The sequence below is a fragment of the Nicotiana attenuata genome, unplaced genomic scaffold (genome assembly GCF_001879085.1).
Source record: "Nicotiana attenuata strain UT unplaced genomic scaffold, NIATTr2, whole genome shotgun sequence".
Lineage (NCBI taxonomy): Eukaryota > Viridiplantae > Streptophyta > Magnoliopsida > Solanales > Solanaceae > Nicotiana > Nicotiana attenuata.
In genome coordinates, this window is record NW_017672887.1 from 50,786 (window position 1) to 67,866 (window position 17,081).

General features: G+C 38.2%; 1 long non-coding RNA gene across 3 annotated transcripts; it reads right to left on the reverse strand.

Moving 5' to 3' along the window:
* Window positions 1–4,969: 4,969 nt before the first annotated feature.
* Window positions 4,970–10,855, reverse strand: LOC109214825. Of its 3 annotated transcripts, none has more exons than XR_002066251.1 (4): window positions 9,874–10,855; window positions 8,912–9,575; window positions 8,607–8,687; window positions 4,970–6,784 (listed from the first exon to the last, which is right to left on the reverse strand). It is a non-coding gene; the product is annotated as an uncharacterized LOC109214825 (long non-coding RNA). The 3 variants fall into 3 exon arrangements; XR_002066252.1 differs by having other exon boundaries at window positions 8,607–8,693; XR_002066253.1 differs by lacking the exon at window positions 8,912–9,575 and having other exon boundaries at window positions 8,607–8,693.
* Between the last annotated feature and the right edge of the window lie 6,226 nt (window positions 10,856–17,081).

The following is a 17,081-nucleotide window of genomic DNA, read 5'->3' on the forward strand; positions in this document are numbered from 1 at the left end:
GTGAAATTTGAATACGAGGATCAGGAGATCGTGGTTCACTGAGAGGATGAACAACCAAACTATCGGGACCCATCTGTCCCATGCCTAGAAGCGAGGGAAGGCAGTGAACACATAGTTTACCAAGCATTCGAAATTGTGGTGGCGGACCAGCATGAAAAAGGAAACCCGTGTCCCCAACCCTTCCTATCCAATGCCTCGATTATGGTGGCCAAAGAAATGATCAGACATGGTTTCAAGCCAGGGAAAGGACTTGGAAAAGCTCTGCAAGGAATATCTGGACCAGTGACCCTACCAACAACTGAAAAGTTCTTCGGGATAGGTTTTCACCCCACCCCAGATGATGTAGAGTGGGCGAATGAGAGAAAGAAAGAGGGATGAGTCTTGCCACAGCCACTGCCACATTTGTATGGAACCTTTGTCAAGCCGAAGTACAGTGAGGAGGAAGATGATGAGGCCTTTACGGCCGAAGAGATTGAAGAGATATGTGGGGCAATGAGAAAGATATTATACGAAACCCACATGGTTCAGCCGGGAGAGGGCACTAGCACTGCTGAGGTGTTATACATGGGACCAAGCACCAAGCTTCAAAATTGGAAGGCTCCGCCGTTTTCGATCAGGCGGGAGTCCCGGTTGACCTGTCCTGCTACTCTTTCTGCATCCCGAGTTACTCCAGGGTGTAACTCGGATGTTTCTTTTAGTTTTTTGTCTTTAAATTTCCCAATGTAAACCCTGTTTGTCTTCCCAATTCCAAGAAATGAAATCAATATTTCATCATTTTTCTCTTTATTCTTTCTGATTTTCTTTTATTTCTTCTTTTCAGTTATAATAATGCGGCTTTAAATAACATGACATGCTTGCGGACTGCATGCCCAGATCCGAACATGCTGTCTAATTGTGAAATAATGAACCAAGATCCAGAATATGATGAAGAAGAGGTTTTTAGGAAAGTAAATCGAGAATTGGAACAACTTGGGAATAAACCCAAAGCCAATGGTGCCGTTGAAGCAGCCAACAAGAACATTAAGAAGATTTTGAGAAAGATGATTCAGAGTTCCAGACAATGGCATGAAAAGTTGCCTTTTGCACTACTGGGATATCGCACCACGGTGCGCACATCGGTGGGAGCAACCCCATACCTGTTGGTTTATGGAACCGAGGCTGTTATACCCGCAGACGTAGAAATCCCTTCTCTCCGGATCATCGTGGAAGCAGAAATCGAGGATAGTGAATGAGTCAAGACTCGTCTGGAACAGTTGTCTTTAATTGATGAAAAACGGATGGCCGCGGTCTGTCACGGGCAGTTGTACCAACAAAGAATAGCCCGCGCTTATAACAAGAAAGTGCGGCCCAGGAATTTTGAATTAGGACAACTTGTGTTAAGGCGCATTCTTCCACATCATCAGGAAACAAAAGGAAAATTTGCTCCTAATTGGAAAGGTCCATACATCATCCGAAAAATACTGCCGAGAGGAGCATTGTATCTGGGAGACATCGAAGGAAATGATCCCGAAGCAGCAGTCAATGCGGACGCAGTAAAAAGATACTATGTTTAGGCTTGCTGCGGTGATTGACTTTTGTGCAATTGAGATGACGAAGGCTTTCCTTCCCGCTATCCAAACACTATCAACCCCTTGCAAACCCATTTGAGCCGGTTATTCTTCTTTGATTGCCCTCTTTGGAACCCGAAAGTACTATTGAAAAAAAAGAAGAAAAAGGAAAGAAAAAAAAGAAAAAAAAAAGAAAAAAAAGAAAGAAAAAAAAAGAGAAGAAAAGAAAAGAAAATGAAAAAAGAAGAAGAAAAACAAAACAAAAAAAACAACAAAAAAAAACAATTATTTTTCCTGAACTACGTCTGACTTGATTCCGAAAGGATACGTAGGCAGCCTCTCCCTGGGGTTCAGTCACACCAAAACAAAAATCTCAATTCTCTCAAAAAAATAAAACTGGGGCAGATGATATAATGGCTCGGCCATGAGCCCACCAAAATGATTCCGAAGTTGTAATTCCATCCAAGATTCTTTTTACCCAAAAACCTTGTCCAAGTCCTTCCGATCAATTGGCAAAGGCGTGGGAATTGAAAACATCATTGTTGGAATCTGATGCAATCAAATTGAGAGAAATAAAATGAGAGTCTTATCGGTGAAAACCTACGGGCACCATAAGGCGACGGTGAGTAGAGAAATTGAAAATGAGAGAGTCCGCTTAGTGAAAACTCGTAAAGAGCACTATCGGGCGACGGTGAGAAGAGAAATGAGAGAGGTCGATTGGCGAAAACCCGCAAAGGGCGCCGTCGGCCGAAGAGAAGACATCTCCCACCACTGAAAGAGTCCTGGCAAGGTTCCCTGGTTTTGAGACACGGGTCAATGAGTTTACGAGAAGTTGGAAAGTTTGTGCGGGTCGGGCATCCAGTCCAAGAAGCATGTCATGTTTATTTGAAGCTTGCATGCACCCCCAGATAAGTCCTTCTCTTCCCCCCGAAAAGGACGTTTCTCTTTAAATTCATCTTATTGCGTACTTTTTCCTTGAATCCCTTTCGGTCTAACGCTGATTCTGAAACTATTACGAAGAAAAGGTGGCAGGACTGGCTTTACAGGGCTCTCCCTAACAAAAGCTAAAGAAAAGTACCCAGCCTCAGCAGGTGCATCAAGCCAATCCCGACTGGCCATGATGGCGGATGCTTTAAAATCAAAGTTTATTGAAAGAGACAAAGAAAGTCGAGGACAAAGGTCTTAAAGGTAGAATAAAGCGAAAGAGTCGAGGCCCCATACGGGCGAGTCGTCATGAAATTCCAAAAGTCGAGCCTTTCGGTTTAAGGAGAGATTCATCTTCAAAACCAGCAAGCAGCAGAGGTTCTCAATAGAAGCTGGGCCGAAGTCAAGAAATTGGGACGATCAAGGCCACAAAACCAACCACCGTTTCAAACTAACAAATTGTTCTTTGTTTGAAAAGTTGAAAGAGGTGTAATCCAAAGCAACCATGCAAGAAGCAGGTGTAATTAAAAAAATGTGCAAGAGCTAGAAGCAGCCTCGCAACAATAATCAACTCGAAAGGAAGTTTCCTTAAAAAATCTTTCCTGCATCTTTACTAAAAAAAATAAAAAAAATAAAAAATCCAAAATCATGGTAGCATAGGGCCCCTTTTCCTAGGTATCCCGGCATAACCCGCGGACCTCCCTGGCATAACCCAAGGACCTTTTTTTTATCCCGGCATAACCCGTGGACCTCCCTGGCATAACCCAAGGATCTTTTTTCTTTATCCCGGCATAACCCGTGGACCTCCCTGGCATAACCCAAGGACCTTTTTTATCCTGGCATAACCCGTGGACCTCCCTGGCATAACCCAAGGATCTTTTTTCTTTATCCCGGCATAACCCGTGGACCTCCCAGGCATAACCCAAGGATCTTTTTTCTTTATCCCGACATAACCCGTGGACCTCCCTGGCATAACCCAAGGACCTTTTTCTTTTATCCCGGCATAACCCGTGGACATCCCCGGCATAACCCGAGGACCTTTTTCTTTTCCGGCATAACCCGGTCATTCTCCAGCATTACCTGGTAACCCCCCTAGTTTAAGGCTTCATTCCCAAAGATACACAATCCTAATTTTATTGCTTAGATATGTGTCACAAATAACTCACGAAATTTTTCCTAGTGAAAACTGGGGCAGAAAAATTTCGTTCGTTTGTTTGTTTTGGTGTCTGAGCAGGTTTGACCTCGAGGCATAGGATCCGAGGTAGCTGAAAGAATGAGTCTCCACCCAGAATAAAGAAAGGAAGAAAAGAACAAGAAGAAGTGACTTCAAAATGCTGAAGCGGACAAAGATGCGGACTGCTCAAAACCTGACTGAAGTCATAAGCTCCGCGTGTCCCGCTTTGATCCTATGCTGAAGAAAGAAACAACACCTACAACTTGCGAGCATCAAGATTCAGATCGGAGTCCACAGCAAAATCAGCTAAGGCTCAAGATCAAGTTTCAAGAAAATTATAGATAGGAATTTTGTAACTCATAGTTGATAGGCATAGCTAGCTTAGCTTTGATTTTCCTTTTTGGTGTAATAAGGAGGTCAGCAAGCAGTAGCAGTGAAATCACAGCTCCTGGTAGTCCCAGCTACCACACCTTCCAGAACTACACTGACCTGATTCCTTTATAGCCAAGGATATGTAGGCAACATCTGAAACAGAGTTCGGTCAGATGGTTTTCAAAAATGCTTCTCAGGGAGTGCCAAGCAGGCTTAAATCTCTCATAATTGCTCATTTATCTTTGCCCGAAAACCCTTCGTGTCTCCGAGCAAAGAGGGGCAGCTGTGAGCACGTGATTTTTGCCTCGCTTGAATTATTCCTATAGAATTCATAAAATTAGGATTTTTCCTTTAATTATTTGATTTTTAGGATTTAATTGCATGATTTGTGTTTGTTTGCATTTTGTGTGCATTTTAATTGATATAATTCATAAAAATACAAAAATAACACATTTGCATTTAGGATCCCATTTTATATTTTTTAGGTTTACTAGTTAATTAACATTACAAGAAATAAGAGAAAATAACAAAAATAGTCCTCTTTGTATTTTATTTTTGATTTTTGATTTTTTTTAGGGTTTAGTTAATTTTTGAAATTAATTAGTTTAGTTGTAGAATTAAATAAGGTCTTTATTCTTAATTTTGTACTAAAAATAAATTAAAAAAAAAAAGAAAGAAGAAAAGAATTAATTGAAAAGAAATAAAAAGAAGAGAGAAACAGGCCAGCCAAATTTGGGCTAGTATTCAAATTAATTGTGCCAGCCCAATTGAAATATCCAATCTCACCCAGCCCAAGCCCAATATTACCACCCGGTCCAGCCCCTTTAATAACAAAACGACCCCGTTTCACCTGCTTTCAATCATGACCGTTGGATCTCATCAATCCAACGATCCGGAACTAACGAGGTTATTTAATATATAACTGTCTGAATTACCCTACCCCCCCCCCTCACTCACCATCTCTCAGAACACCCCAATACACGCCGGCGTAACGCCACCGCCTTCCGCCGCCGGCCGGAAATTGCCTCCGGCCGGCGGCGATTCTCCAAACGACCAAAAAAATACACCATAGCACCTCCTCTTCCTCCTCATTCCGAATCTAGCCTCACTTTCTTTCAAATCCCCCTCAAACATCTCGAATAATCCAAACCCTAGCGCCACCTCCGCCGTGCACGGCGCCGCCGCCTCCCAAACCTTCCCAAAATTACACCCCAGACCCTCCTCACCTTCTTCTTCCCAAATCCCAAACCAGTTTCCGTAAAATCCAACTACAATTACGCGAATTTTAGATCTAGGGTTTGTTCAAGGCTGGTCGAATTCCCAAGGGCTTACCAGTGTCGAATTGAGTTCCAAAATAATGTTATGTGCTTGTTCTTGGCAAGAACAAGCATATAACATTATTTGGGGACTCGATTCAAGGTCAATCGATTAGAAGGCCAAAATTAATATGTTTTTTGTTTTTATTTGATTTTTTATTTCATTTAAGCTCTTGTTTATTTCTTCCTTCTTTGCATAATAATTTCGTTTGTTTGAATGTGATATTCCCTCATTGATCAATCATTCTTCTTGTTGACTGAATTAGGATCCTTAGGGTTTTAATTGATTTTTGTTCTATTGATTCTATTTTTTATTTTATTTTGGTTTGATTTTTTTTGTTCTGTTGATCTTGTCGTTTTTTTTTATTTCGTATTTCTGGTTTAAGTCTGAATTTTTTTTGATGGTTGAAAGCATGATGCTATTCTTTTAATTTGGTGTTTGATTTCGATTGTATGATTCATAATTTTTACTGTAATTTTCAATTTTTATTTGTTTGTTGATAGTTCACTACTTCTTAATCTTAGCCTTAGGACATTAGTATTAATTAGGGTTAAATTTTAGTTAGATTAATTAATTCAATTTTAGGAAATGTTTGGATATAGCTGAATAATCCAGCATTTGTTTTTGTTTAACCATGGTCAGTTTTGACGAAAGTTAACAAGGCTGGATAGTTTAGTAATTTAGGATTAATTCAAGGGTAATTTAGGTAGTTCAACGAAAGAGTAGTGCAGTAACTAAAAATAGAACCCCCTAGAGCCTTCTAGAAGGGGTTCCAATTTGAATTTCAGAAAATTTAGTGATCTAGCTTGGGCAACAAGCCAATAAATAAGGGACTAACTAGCTAAAAACTGAAAAATAAATGAGGGACTTAGGGGGAAAACAGAAATCTGAAGGCTGCACTAAGTTTTGTATATAAATAGGCATGCCTATTGCCTTGTTTCACAAGTTTTAAAATCTGAAAAATCCACACAAGTTTTGAGGGCTAAAAATCTGAAATTCAAATTCAAAAACAAAAGTTTGAAATCTGAGAGTGTGAGAGCTCATTCTAGATCTTAGATCTTCTGAAAACCCAAAAAAAACACAAAAACTCCAAAAAATACTGTTCCATTGAAGTTTCTTAGAATAATTTCAAATTCCAGCTGTTCATTCGAATTTCAGCTTAGATAAGGACGATAATGACCTTAAAATTCGTTGTGTGTTTGGTTGCTGAAGTTTCAGAAGTTTCCTGGGTTTATTTCGAGTCTGCTTTGGCTCAATCAAGTCTATTTTGATTGTTTGTTGGTGCTGTTCCTCCGTAATTCATTCCTGGGCTGCTGTGATACTATTTTGGTTTTAAAATTGATCCTATTGCTGCTGTGTTGCTGCTGATTTTTAACTGCTGATTCTGCTTTGTTGATCCTCACTACTTTCTCTTATTCATTTCTCCAGGTATTCCTTGATCCTTTAGGAACTGCTACCCAAGCATACAAGATGTAATTTGTTTGAGATTTTTATGAAAAGAGGAGCTACTTTCCTTCACACTTTTCATGATTAAACACCTATTTAGAATTCCTGAAGAGTAATAGTCTAGTATAATAGTATTTGGCTAGACATAGTTTGTTTTAGCATGGTGATAATGTATTGGCCTTGATGTTCCTGCCTTCAATTTGTTTAAAACTGATGTATTCTAGCCTTGGATAAACAGTAATGGACTGTATATGTGGACTCTTATATAGAAATGTCTAGTTTTCGATTTTCACATGATTTGTGCAATTGAAAGCTTCAATAGCTTCCCTCTTCGTCTCAGTATAGGAATCACTTCTAAAAATATGTTAAATAAAGCTGGATCTTATTTTATCTTAGGAAGCAAAATTTCAGAATGCAAACATGTTGATGCATCAGTATACATGTGTATGAGCATAAAGTCTGGAGTGAATTGAAACATGCCTATTCCTGTCGTATGGCCTATTTTTTATTTGATTTAGTTTAGCAGTAAGTTCCTTGAATTGAAACCAAGTCTCTAATGTCATGATATCAGTCTTACCGCCTGGATCACTTGGGCTCATAACCACTGGGCCTAATGCGGCCTAGCTGCATAATACTATGCCAAACACTTTCAGCCTTGAGATTAATTTTACCCAGTTGAGCCCATGGGACTCGATTTTAAGCCTCAGGTCCTGCTAGATGTTTATCTGGGCCTGCCCCAAGGCCCAGGCTTTAGACAACTTTACAAACAGTTTTAAAATAAAATCAGACTGTTAACTTTCTTCTTGGGCCGGCTTCGAGGCCCAACAGACTAAAACTCTTATTACATTATTGGAATTGTGGTGGAATTTAAAATATAGGCTTTGGGCTTTCCAAGCTAAGTGGCGAACTTGAATTAAGGGTCTTCAATAATGGAGATTCCCTTGTTTAAGTTCGGACTTGAACTTGAGGCCCGAATTTTAAACGCCCTTAATAGTGTTTATTAATAATGTTAATTAGTTAGGCCTTTAGAGACAATCTATAATAGAAAATAATAGTCCCTTTAGGATGGCCTTAAAAATAAACGAGGTGCGCCGCGCTAAACAAAATTCATAAATTGCGTGGCCCTCTTTAATTACTTCATTAAAATTTTTAGAACTCGGGGCGTGCCATTTAGCGAATTTTTATGGCCTCCCGCAACGTTAATAACACGTTGTTCACTTTAGGCGCGTTCTTTAATAATCTTACCTTCCTAAATTCGGGTGTGCATTTCATGTGACCCAAATCCAAATCCCAGAACGTTGAATAAAATGTGTCGAGGATCCGGGTGCATTTCATGTGACGTGATCCTAAAACATATTTTAAAAACGACGTTCAATTTCCTAAAAATTAATTAAAAGCAGTAAATATTTTTAAAATTGCACTATAGGATAACATGTATTAAAATCAGATTTTTAGCCAATTATAATAGTTTAAGCGACCGTGCTAGAACCACGGGATCCGGGGGTGCCTAACACCTTCCCTCGGGTCAACAGAATTCCTTATTCAGAATTTCAGGTTCGCAGACTCCATCCGAGAAGTCAAAATTTTCCTTGATTTGGGATTCAAAATAAACCGGTGACTTGGCACACCAAAAACCAAACCTATCCCAAGTGGCGACTCTGATCTCTAAATAATCCCATTTCGAATAATGTCACTTAAATTGGAAAAACTCCCTTATACATTATCCTTCGGGGTATGTGTGTAAAAAAGGAGGTGTGACAAACATAAATAATCATTAGTAGCAAATATAAAACTTTAAAAGAGAATGATGTTGTTTGGGAACTCACTGAGTTGTTGTTGTTGATGATGTTTGGCCATCAAATATACAAGGATCTTTACCGAGAGAAGCCAGATGCTAGACTTGCTCACTGTGACTCCATAACATACACAAAAGACTAACTACATGTCAGCAACATTATTTTTCACATAATCAAATAGTAAATCTTTCAGCATACTTGATTTTCAAACTATTTTCTCAAATCTTAAAACAAACAAAAATACCAAAGCATGTAATAGGTAAGTCATTTTTACTATAGAGGCAAATAAAGATTGTCAAAACAAGGATTGCTATAAACTAGTAAAGCCATCTCACCTAATCAACAATAATACTCCCAGAATAGAAGCCCTCTGACATTTGCAAATTAGTGCTCTTTCTTTTGGATGAAAAAGCAAACTAGAATCAACTACTCAACCAAACTTCACACATTACACACCATAGTTAACAAATGACATATAATTCCAATCAGCAGATAAATTTCATAAATGAGATGAAACCCAATAATCGACATGTCTGCAGGAAAACAAAACATAAGGCACTCTGAGTCCTCATGAAATTATACAAACACATGGTTAAATGAAGGGAAATAGAACTACTTCCGCTGAACTTTGAACAACAGATGTAGTTAACTAAATGAAGAATTCCAAAAGTTGATATGGTACACACTCCTAACAGTATGTATCAACATGATAATGAGATGTCAATTTTATGTTTGATTAGGTTGGTTGAACTGCACTAAAACAAACATATAAAGCTTACCTTTTGACAAACACTACAGAGTCCTCTCAAATAATTCATCCACAATACTAACAGTAGAAAGCTTTCTTATAAATATAATTTTCTGACTCCTTCCAAAGATAAATGGACTCAGCAAATTTGGCATCTTCATAAGAGTAGGCAAGGCAGGATAGTCATAAGGAATAGTATCAACAACCAAGCAGGTTGTATCATCCTTCAAACCTCGTGACTTTAGATCTTCCTGAATTATAAGACAGTCCAGACTCTCCTTAGATGATTATTCAAACTAAAAGAACAATGCTCTGTTTCTCCGAATGCAAATTGACAAAATAAAAGCGAAAATAGAACAAATCCAATAAATTAGACGAGTTCATATTTTTTGAGTGTCTACACTATTGCTTCCCAACTTTAGAGTACCAATCATTAGCCAGCACCAAAATCCTCAATATATCATAGTAATAAAATAAAAGAGGGAAACCATTTTAAATGCATTTAATTAGAAATTCAGTCGAGTGAACAAAATAGAATTAAACGCTTACCCAAAAATGCAGTACTCTTGATCAAAACATAAATAGATCGGAGTGCTGAAAGTTACATGAATCAAGTCCAAAAGCAAATCCCTTGTAGGCTGGTGCAAAGCTTGCGTCTTACTGCTATAACTGTTAAATGCTTGAGAATTTCGCGAAAAATTATACAAAGCTTGCGTCTTGCTGCAGAAGTATCATATGTGTCTTGGGGGTTGGGGAAAGGGGAGAAATTGCTAGGGTTTCTCAGAGAAGAACCTAGACTTTTTTTTTTCTTTCTAAAAGGAGAACGCTAGGGAGCTGTTAAATTTTTTTACTTTCAGTTTGTAAAATTTAATAGTTAAAATTTCCTTCATTTGTTTTTAAACGTCACAAAATAACAGACTAATATTTCGATATTGCATTAAAAGTCTCAATAGTATTGACATTTTTACTAAAATGTCATTAATTTTACGACATTACTTGAAAAATGTCAGTACATAAGCGATTTTCCGACACTTATTATACATGTCATTAATTAAGTGTCATCGTAGGCCTACTTTCTTGTAGTGCATTGAAAATTAAACACAAACAAATATAGTTTGTGAGAAACCCTTGATTAATCAAAGGACAATATAAATCAGAAACTTAAAAATAGTTAAAGCAGGAAGGAAAGACGCACATAAAAAAAGGGAATACTCTCAAAATAAGAGTTCATACCGGTGATTCGGTGAATAAATGAAGGAGCAACTGACTAATGAGCTTGAGAGGAACCCCGGTTGGAGAATGGAAGGAGAAGAGGAGCAGCGGTGGCTGTTTGGAGAAAATGAACTGATGTGTTCAACAGAATGACGAATTTATCAAACTCTGAATATAGCTAAATCAGCATCCCTAAGGGCAATAAGGATATTTAGAGTAGTAATATTAAAGTAGTGGGGTACACGTGTTTTCATAGGTGGTACATGTGTCATAGGAGAAGGAAAATATCGAGGGTTGAGTTTACAGTACAGTTCAGACAGCATTTCATACAATTTGATATTGCTTTGTTCGTACAGCTTAGCCATTTATATAGTAGAAACTAGAGGGAGGTTGCCCGTGCTATGCACGAGCGCAACATGTCAGACATTAAGATTGTCTTTTTCTTTTCAAGTGTTCTAGTGGTAATATTAGTAGTGCTCATATAGAAATGAAAATACATAATCATAACCAGTGGACCTTTTTTTGATACATCATGTGCACAATAGGACAATTTTCTATATATCATCTGTCAAATACATGAATCTACCAGACTGCTATTTTAATTTTTTCGTATTTCATATGTGCTATTGAGTGAAATCTCTTTTCTTATGAGGAGACAAGTGATGTTAATGCTTGAAAAATGGTAGTTAGTAAGCTGAGCTTTCAGGTGTGATCTCTACTGTATCTATTTTGTTTTCCTTTAAATTTTTATTTTTCATTAACTTTTTCAATTGTGATTATGATATGGTGTAGTGGCTTAAAATCATCCTAGAGCTGTTATGATATGCCAAACTAACTATAGAAAGGAATTGTGCAAGGCCTAAGTGAGACTTATGTCAAGCAGTTTATTCAGGTATTTAAAAAGAGATTTAACTACTGGTTGAATTTATTTTTTTTGTTGGAAACAATTTAGTTTAAACTTATAATTCTACCCTTATTGAGAAGCTTTTATAATCACACAAATACTCTGGGGCCCTTATTGACTTGTTTAGGACCACAAATTCTAAAAGTCTTTCATTTTTTCTTTATTTTCGTGCCCAAGATCAAACAGATTCACATAGGTAAACTGATAGATAGAAAAGGGACATGCAGACGGTAGATTTAATTTTGCGTATAAAAACACATTGGTAATTTCTGTGCTCTATTAATTTGTTTAGAATTTTATCTCCTTCCCATGATACCAATGGTTAGACTCTCTCTTCTATATTTGTATCTTCAATTGTCACGACCCAATTTCCATACCCGGTTGTGATGGTGCCTCTCGTGAAGACAAGGCCAGCCAACTAACCCAAATCCTTTCACTAACAATTATTAAACATAAATGAATAGAAGATACAACTTAATGGCATTAGAAACTGTTAATTACTACCCGACCGGGGCGTCACAAGTCACGAGCATCTAAGGCAACCTTAACACAACTACAGGCCAATAAATATATATAAGTAAAATTTCTGGAAAACAAAAGACAACATCCGGTGCCGCGAACGCTGGCGGTCACCTTGCTCAGCTACAATAACAATACCTTCAATCCGCTAATAACCCGCTACTGGGTGAACGATACCTACAACTGCACGCGAGGTGCAGGGAGTAAAGTGAGTACTTCCAACTCAGTGAGTAATAAACATATATAATGGCTGAAAGTAAGAAATTCCGAAATATTACAATATAAAGCTATAATCAGCGATTCAGCACATAAAACGGTAGAACAACAACAATACCAGGACAAGTAAGACAAATAGGTATAAATGCATGAATGCAATGCAATGCAATGCACATGACCGCTGCGGCGCACAGCCCGATCCATTTGGGTACCCGCGCTCACTGTGGGGGTTCAGACTCCGGAGGGGCTCCTACAGCCCAAGCGCAATATCATCGTAGCATTCGCTGCGGCGTGCAGCCCGATCCACACTCAGTCCAGATATATATATATGCATGCAAGCCACTTGGGCACAGTCAAATTGTTCATTTTTAGTTTCAATTATTAGGAATTATAGAGCTAAGTGTTTAAACCTTTATTTATTTACTAAACATTTCGAGGCAGTGTCTAACTCAGGACTGATATCATGAAATATGCTAAGCATCATGGAAGCAGTGATAAGGATCTCTGAAGGATGCAAATGATAGGCACAAAGCCCCAAACATATTCATAAAATCCAAGTAGGATGATTACCAAACAGTTTTCTAGTCAAGAACACAGTACGAACATTAATCGGAACGGACTAGGTCACAATCCCCAGTCACAATCGACCCCGCACTCGTCATAGAGTACGTGTCTCGCCTCAATATAGCGTCATAATGTGATATACCGGGGTTTCAAACTCTCAGGTCATCATCTACATCTATTACTCACCTCAAGCCGGCCCCAAGTCTGGCTCGCTATGCCCTTGCCTTTCGAATCAACCTCTTCGCACGACGAATCTGATTAAAACCACAACGAATACATTACAATAGACTAAAGAAACATAACCCAATCGAAAAGACTCGAAAAAAATACCAAAATTCACTAAGTTGGCAAAACCCGAGCCCCGGGCCCACTTCTCGAAAAATTACGAAATTTACATCTCTGGATTTCTCGTCTCGCCACGAGTCTACACATACCAATTTTACCAAAATCGGAGTTCTAATGCCCTTTCAAAATCCGTTTTTACATCACAACTTTTCAAGCCCTAGCTTGACCCGTTTCTGATGAATTTTCCACAATTTACATGTAATTTCTACCATAACTCGAATATTTAGACCAAGGAACTTACCTCCAATTGATTCTCAGTCAAAGCCCTCGAAAATTCTCGCTCAAAGCTCTCAAAACCGCTTAAAAATGGTAGAAACCAACTCTTGTTCGCGGATGAAATTTAATATTTTAAACCCTTCTGTAACAGTTGTTTTTCGCTTCTGCAGTCCCGCTTCCGCTTATGCGGGACCGCTTCTGCGGTCAGAAGTCCGCTTAAGCGGTTTTCATTAAAACCGCCATTTTCGCTTATGCGACTCCAGATGCGCTTCTGCGGTTCTCTCAACAACCGCTTCTGCGGTAAAATATCCGCTTATGCGGACCCGCTGAAGTGACCATCCTTCCGCTTTTGCGGAAATTCCCTAACCCAGGCCTGACCGCTTTTGCGGTCGCTCACCCGTTTCTGCGGTCCATTTCCGCAAAAGCGGAAATATCAGATGACAGCAGCAACAGACCTGCAACACTCCTCAAAACTCTCGTTCAACCATCCGAATTCACCCCGAGGCCCCCGGGACCTCAACCAAAAATATCAATACATCCTAAAACCTCATTCAAACTTGTTCTCATTCTCAACACATCAAACAACGCTAAAACCATCAAATCACATCGAATTCAAGCCTAAGTTTCTTAAAAACTTCCGAATTACGCATTCGATCAAAAACCCGACCAAAACACCTCCGAATGACCTGAAATTTTGCACACATATCCAAAATCACCTAACGGAGCTACTGCAACTCTCGAAATTCCATTTCGACCCTCGGATCAAAATCTCACCTATCCACCGGAATTCGCCAAAATGCCAACTTTGCCAGTTCAAGCCTAATTCTACTCCGGACCTCCAAAATCACTTCCGATCGCACTCCTAAGTCACAAATCACCTCCCGAAGCTAACCGAATCACCGGAATTCACATCCGAGCCTTCTAACTAATAAGTCAACGTTCGGTTGACTTTTCCAAACCAAACCTTCCTTAAAGAGACTAAGTGTCTCATTTCCTATCCAAACCAATTCAATTCAACTATAACTCACTCGTTGCTGATAATGAAACATGAAGAAGCAGTAAATTGGGGAAACGGGGCTGTAATACATGAGACAACGGGTCGGGTCGTCACAAGAATGGGCGGAAAGCTTGCCTCGAAGTTAAAATGAAAGAAAAATGTAGAGGTAGATAGATTGAACATCAATGTTGAATGAAGCTTGAGTACTTAGCATCTGACCATAGTATGGAAAAGTAAGCACATGTAGGGAGTTTAGCAGAAGATGCTCGTAAGAATATGGGACGGTAGAAGATGCTCTTCTTAATTCCTATATTTGTTTGTGTGACATAGATATTGCCAGGAGATATTTAAAATCTGCAGTCAATAAATGACGTTTCTATTTCAGAAAGTTTCTTCTTAATTTAATTTTTTTGTAAGTTTAATATAAGCAAATTATCCAAGTCCACTAGATGTGGAGGTTAAACCTACACTACTAAATGAGGAGGTTTAACCTAAAGTACTCTTTCTAATGTCATATTACTTGACTTATTTTAATCACAATGTCAAATTTATTATAGGCCACTAGCATGCAGCAAAGGTACTACTATGGTAGGATATCATATGGAATAAGTTGGACTGAAGAAGAAATATACATACTCTAGCAGGGTTGTGTAAGTTGAGAACTCCGTCATAATAGAAGCCTTCACCATTTGAGAATATTGAATGCTTTCTTTTGCATTTCTATTTGGTACCTTGTATGGCACTAGTCCATAAATACCGAATATTTTACTTCGGGCCGTATGTTATCCTAACATGTCAAACTTGGACGAAAATTCATTTTCTTTGACTTGCTTCCCCTCTCACATTCACGAATTTACTCATCACTTGTTTGAAATAGCATAATGCTTATAATCTCAAAGTAATCCCATTCCCGAACTTACGTCGATTAACATACGAAAATGCGGGATGTAACACACGAAGCCACAATTGCACCAAATGCTCTCTCGAGCATGGGTTCTCACATGCAAATTTAACTACTTTACCAGAAAAATCGGTGTTATACACTGGGAGGGGTGATGGTTTCACGTGCCCCATAGCCTCTCCCAGTGGATCCGCCCCTGTAACCAAACCTTCTCTATTAGAGAATTCACTTATCCTTGATTGAGTTTCCAAGGAGCTTATGATGTCTTGGGCACTAAGTAGAGCAACACAGCAGGATATTCAATCTATCTTAATTCAAATAGAATAGTATGATTCAAATCATAGAGTAATTGGATTTAAGGGACACAAATCAATTGTTTACTACATTAAATCAGTTTTCTCATCCATTGGCTTCATACTATGATTCTTTTTTTGATTATTAGCAATTACTTTTGCAAATCGATACTGCCAATATTCAAGACTTTAAAGTTATAGCTCTCCCAAGAAATAGCATTCACAACCCAATCTTAAATATAAACAATAATAATCACCAACAACAAGATAAAATCTTGCCAAGAGATTCAAACATTGAATGGAAAGGGAAAAGAGAATTCAGAAAATTGCAAGAGGAGAAGAAAGTTCTGCGAGTAAATTAAAATAAAGAGAAAGAAGAGAGATAGGGTAGTTGCATACCCGAGAAACTAAAAGCAGAGACCTACGAGAAGAAATCGTATCGAAAACACGGATATAGCAAAGCACGTGGAATTAAAAATAAGAGCTACACTCAATTGATTGGAAGAACAAGAACCAATTAGGATATGAAGCCTAATTACCTGTATGAACTCAATCAATTATAACCCTAAGCTATGAAACTCTCAAGAGATTGGCAACTCTTGAAAACCCGAGTAAAGTAATTAAGCAATTAAGCATTCACTACTAATTGTTCACCAACTAAGACTAATTTAACACTAATGAAAGCAATAAAGAAATTAAAGACATAAACATAAATGCATTAATTAAAAGATAAGGATAAATGGTGAGACTTGCATGTCTTCAAGTTTATCATTCATCAAGTCTACCTAAAATAAAAGCCTTAAGGGCTATACTAGAGTGGGTATTTGGCTACAAATGACCCAAATACCCCTAAGTTAATTCTTAGGAGCTTAGTCAATTATTACAAGTATAGCCTTCTTGATCTTGGTTCCTTTAAAGCACTCCAATGTTATGATGTTGACTTGGAAATAGTTAGGCATGCTCATCCGGCATGTATCATCTGGGAGACAAAAAGGGCACTCAAACACCAATACACCAAAGTAGTCAATTGAGCACGGATGGTCACCAATATATTTATGTATATAACTGAAAATTTTGTACTGTATATACATAACCTAGGAAGGGGAGCATGGGTGCATGTACCCCATCCCCTTCCACATAAATCCGCCCCTGCACTGAACCGCATAAAATAGTGAACACTTGAGTAAGTGCGATATCATTTTTCTTTTTCTTCTTTTTTTTTAAAAAAAAAATCTAATATGTCCCTAGGTAGTGTACCTTGTGAAAGTTTTTTACAATATTAACTATATAATAAGCCAATGTTCTTTTGTCGTCCTCATGGCATTTACGTAAATAAAATTCAAAGTGAGGGTGAAACACACTTCATTCTTCACTTTTTTTCTAACTCTTCTTTTTTGATTCTCCACGTGTTAATGTAGACAGACCCTTTGTGTTCTTCTTTAGTTACCTTATTTTGCTTTCTTCTTCACCTTCTCTCTACTCTCTCTCTCTCTTTGGTAAGTACTTCTTCTACCTCTTTCCTTTTTTTTTCTTCTCCTTTTCTACTGGCTTTTTGTGTTATTTGCTTTTCCTGTTCTTTTGAGTGTTATT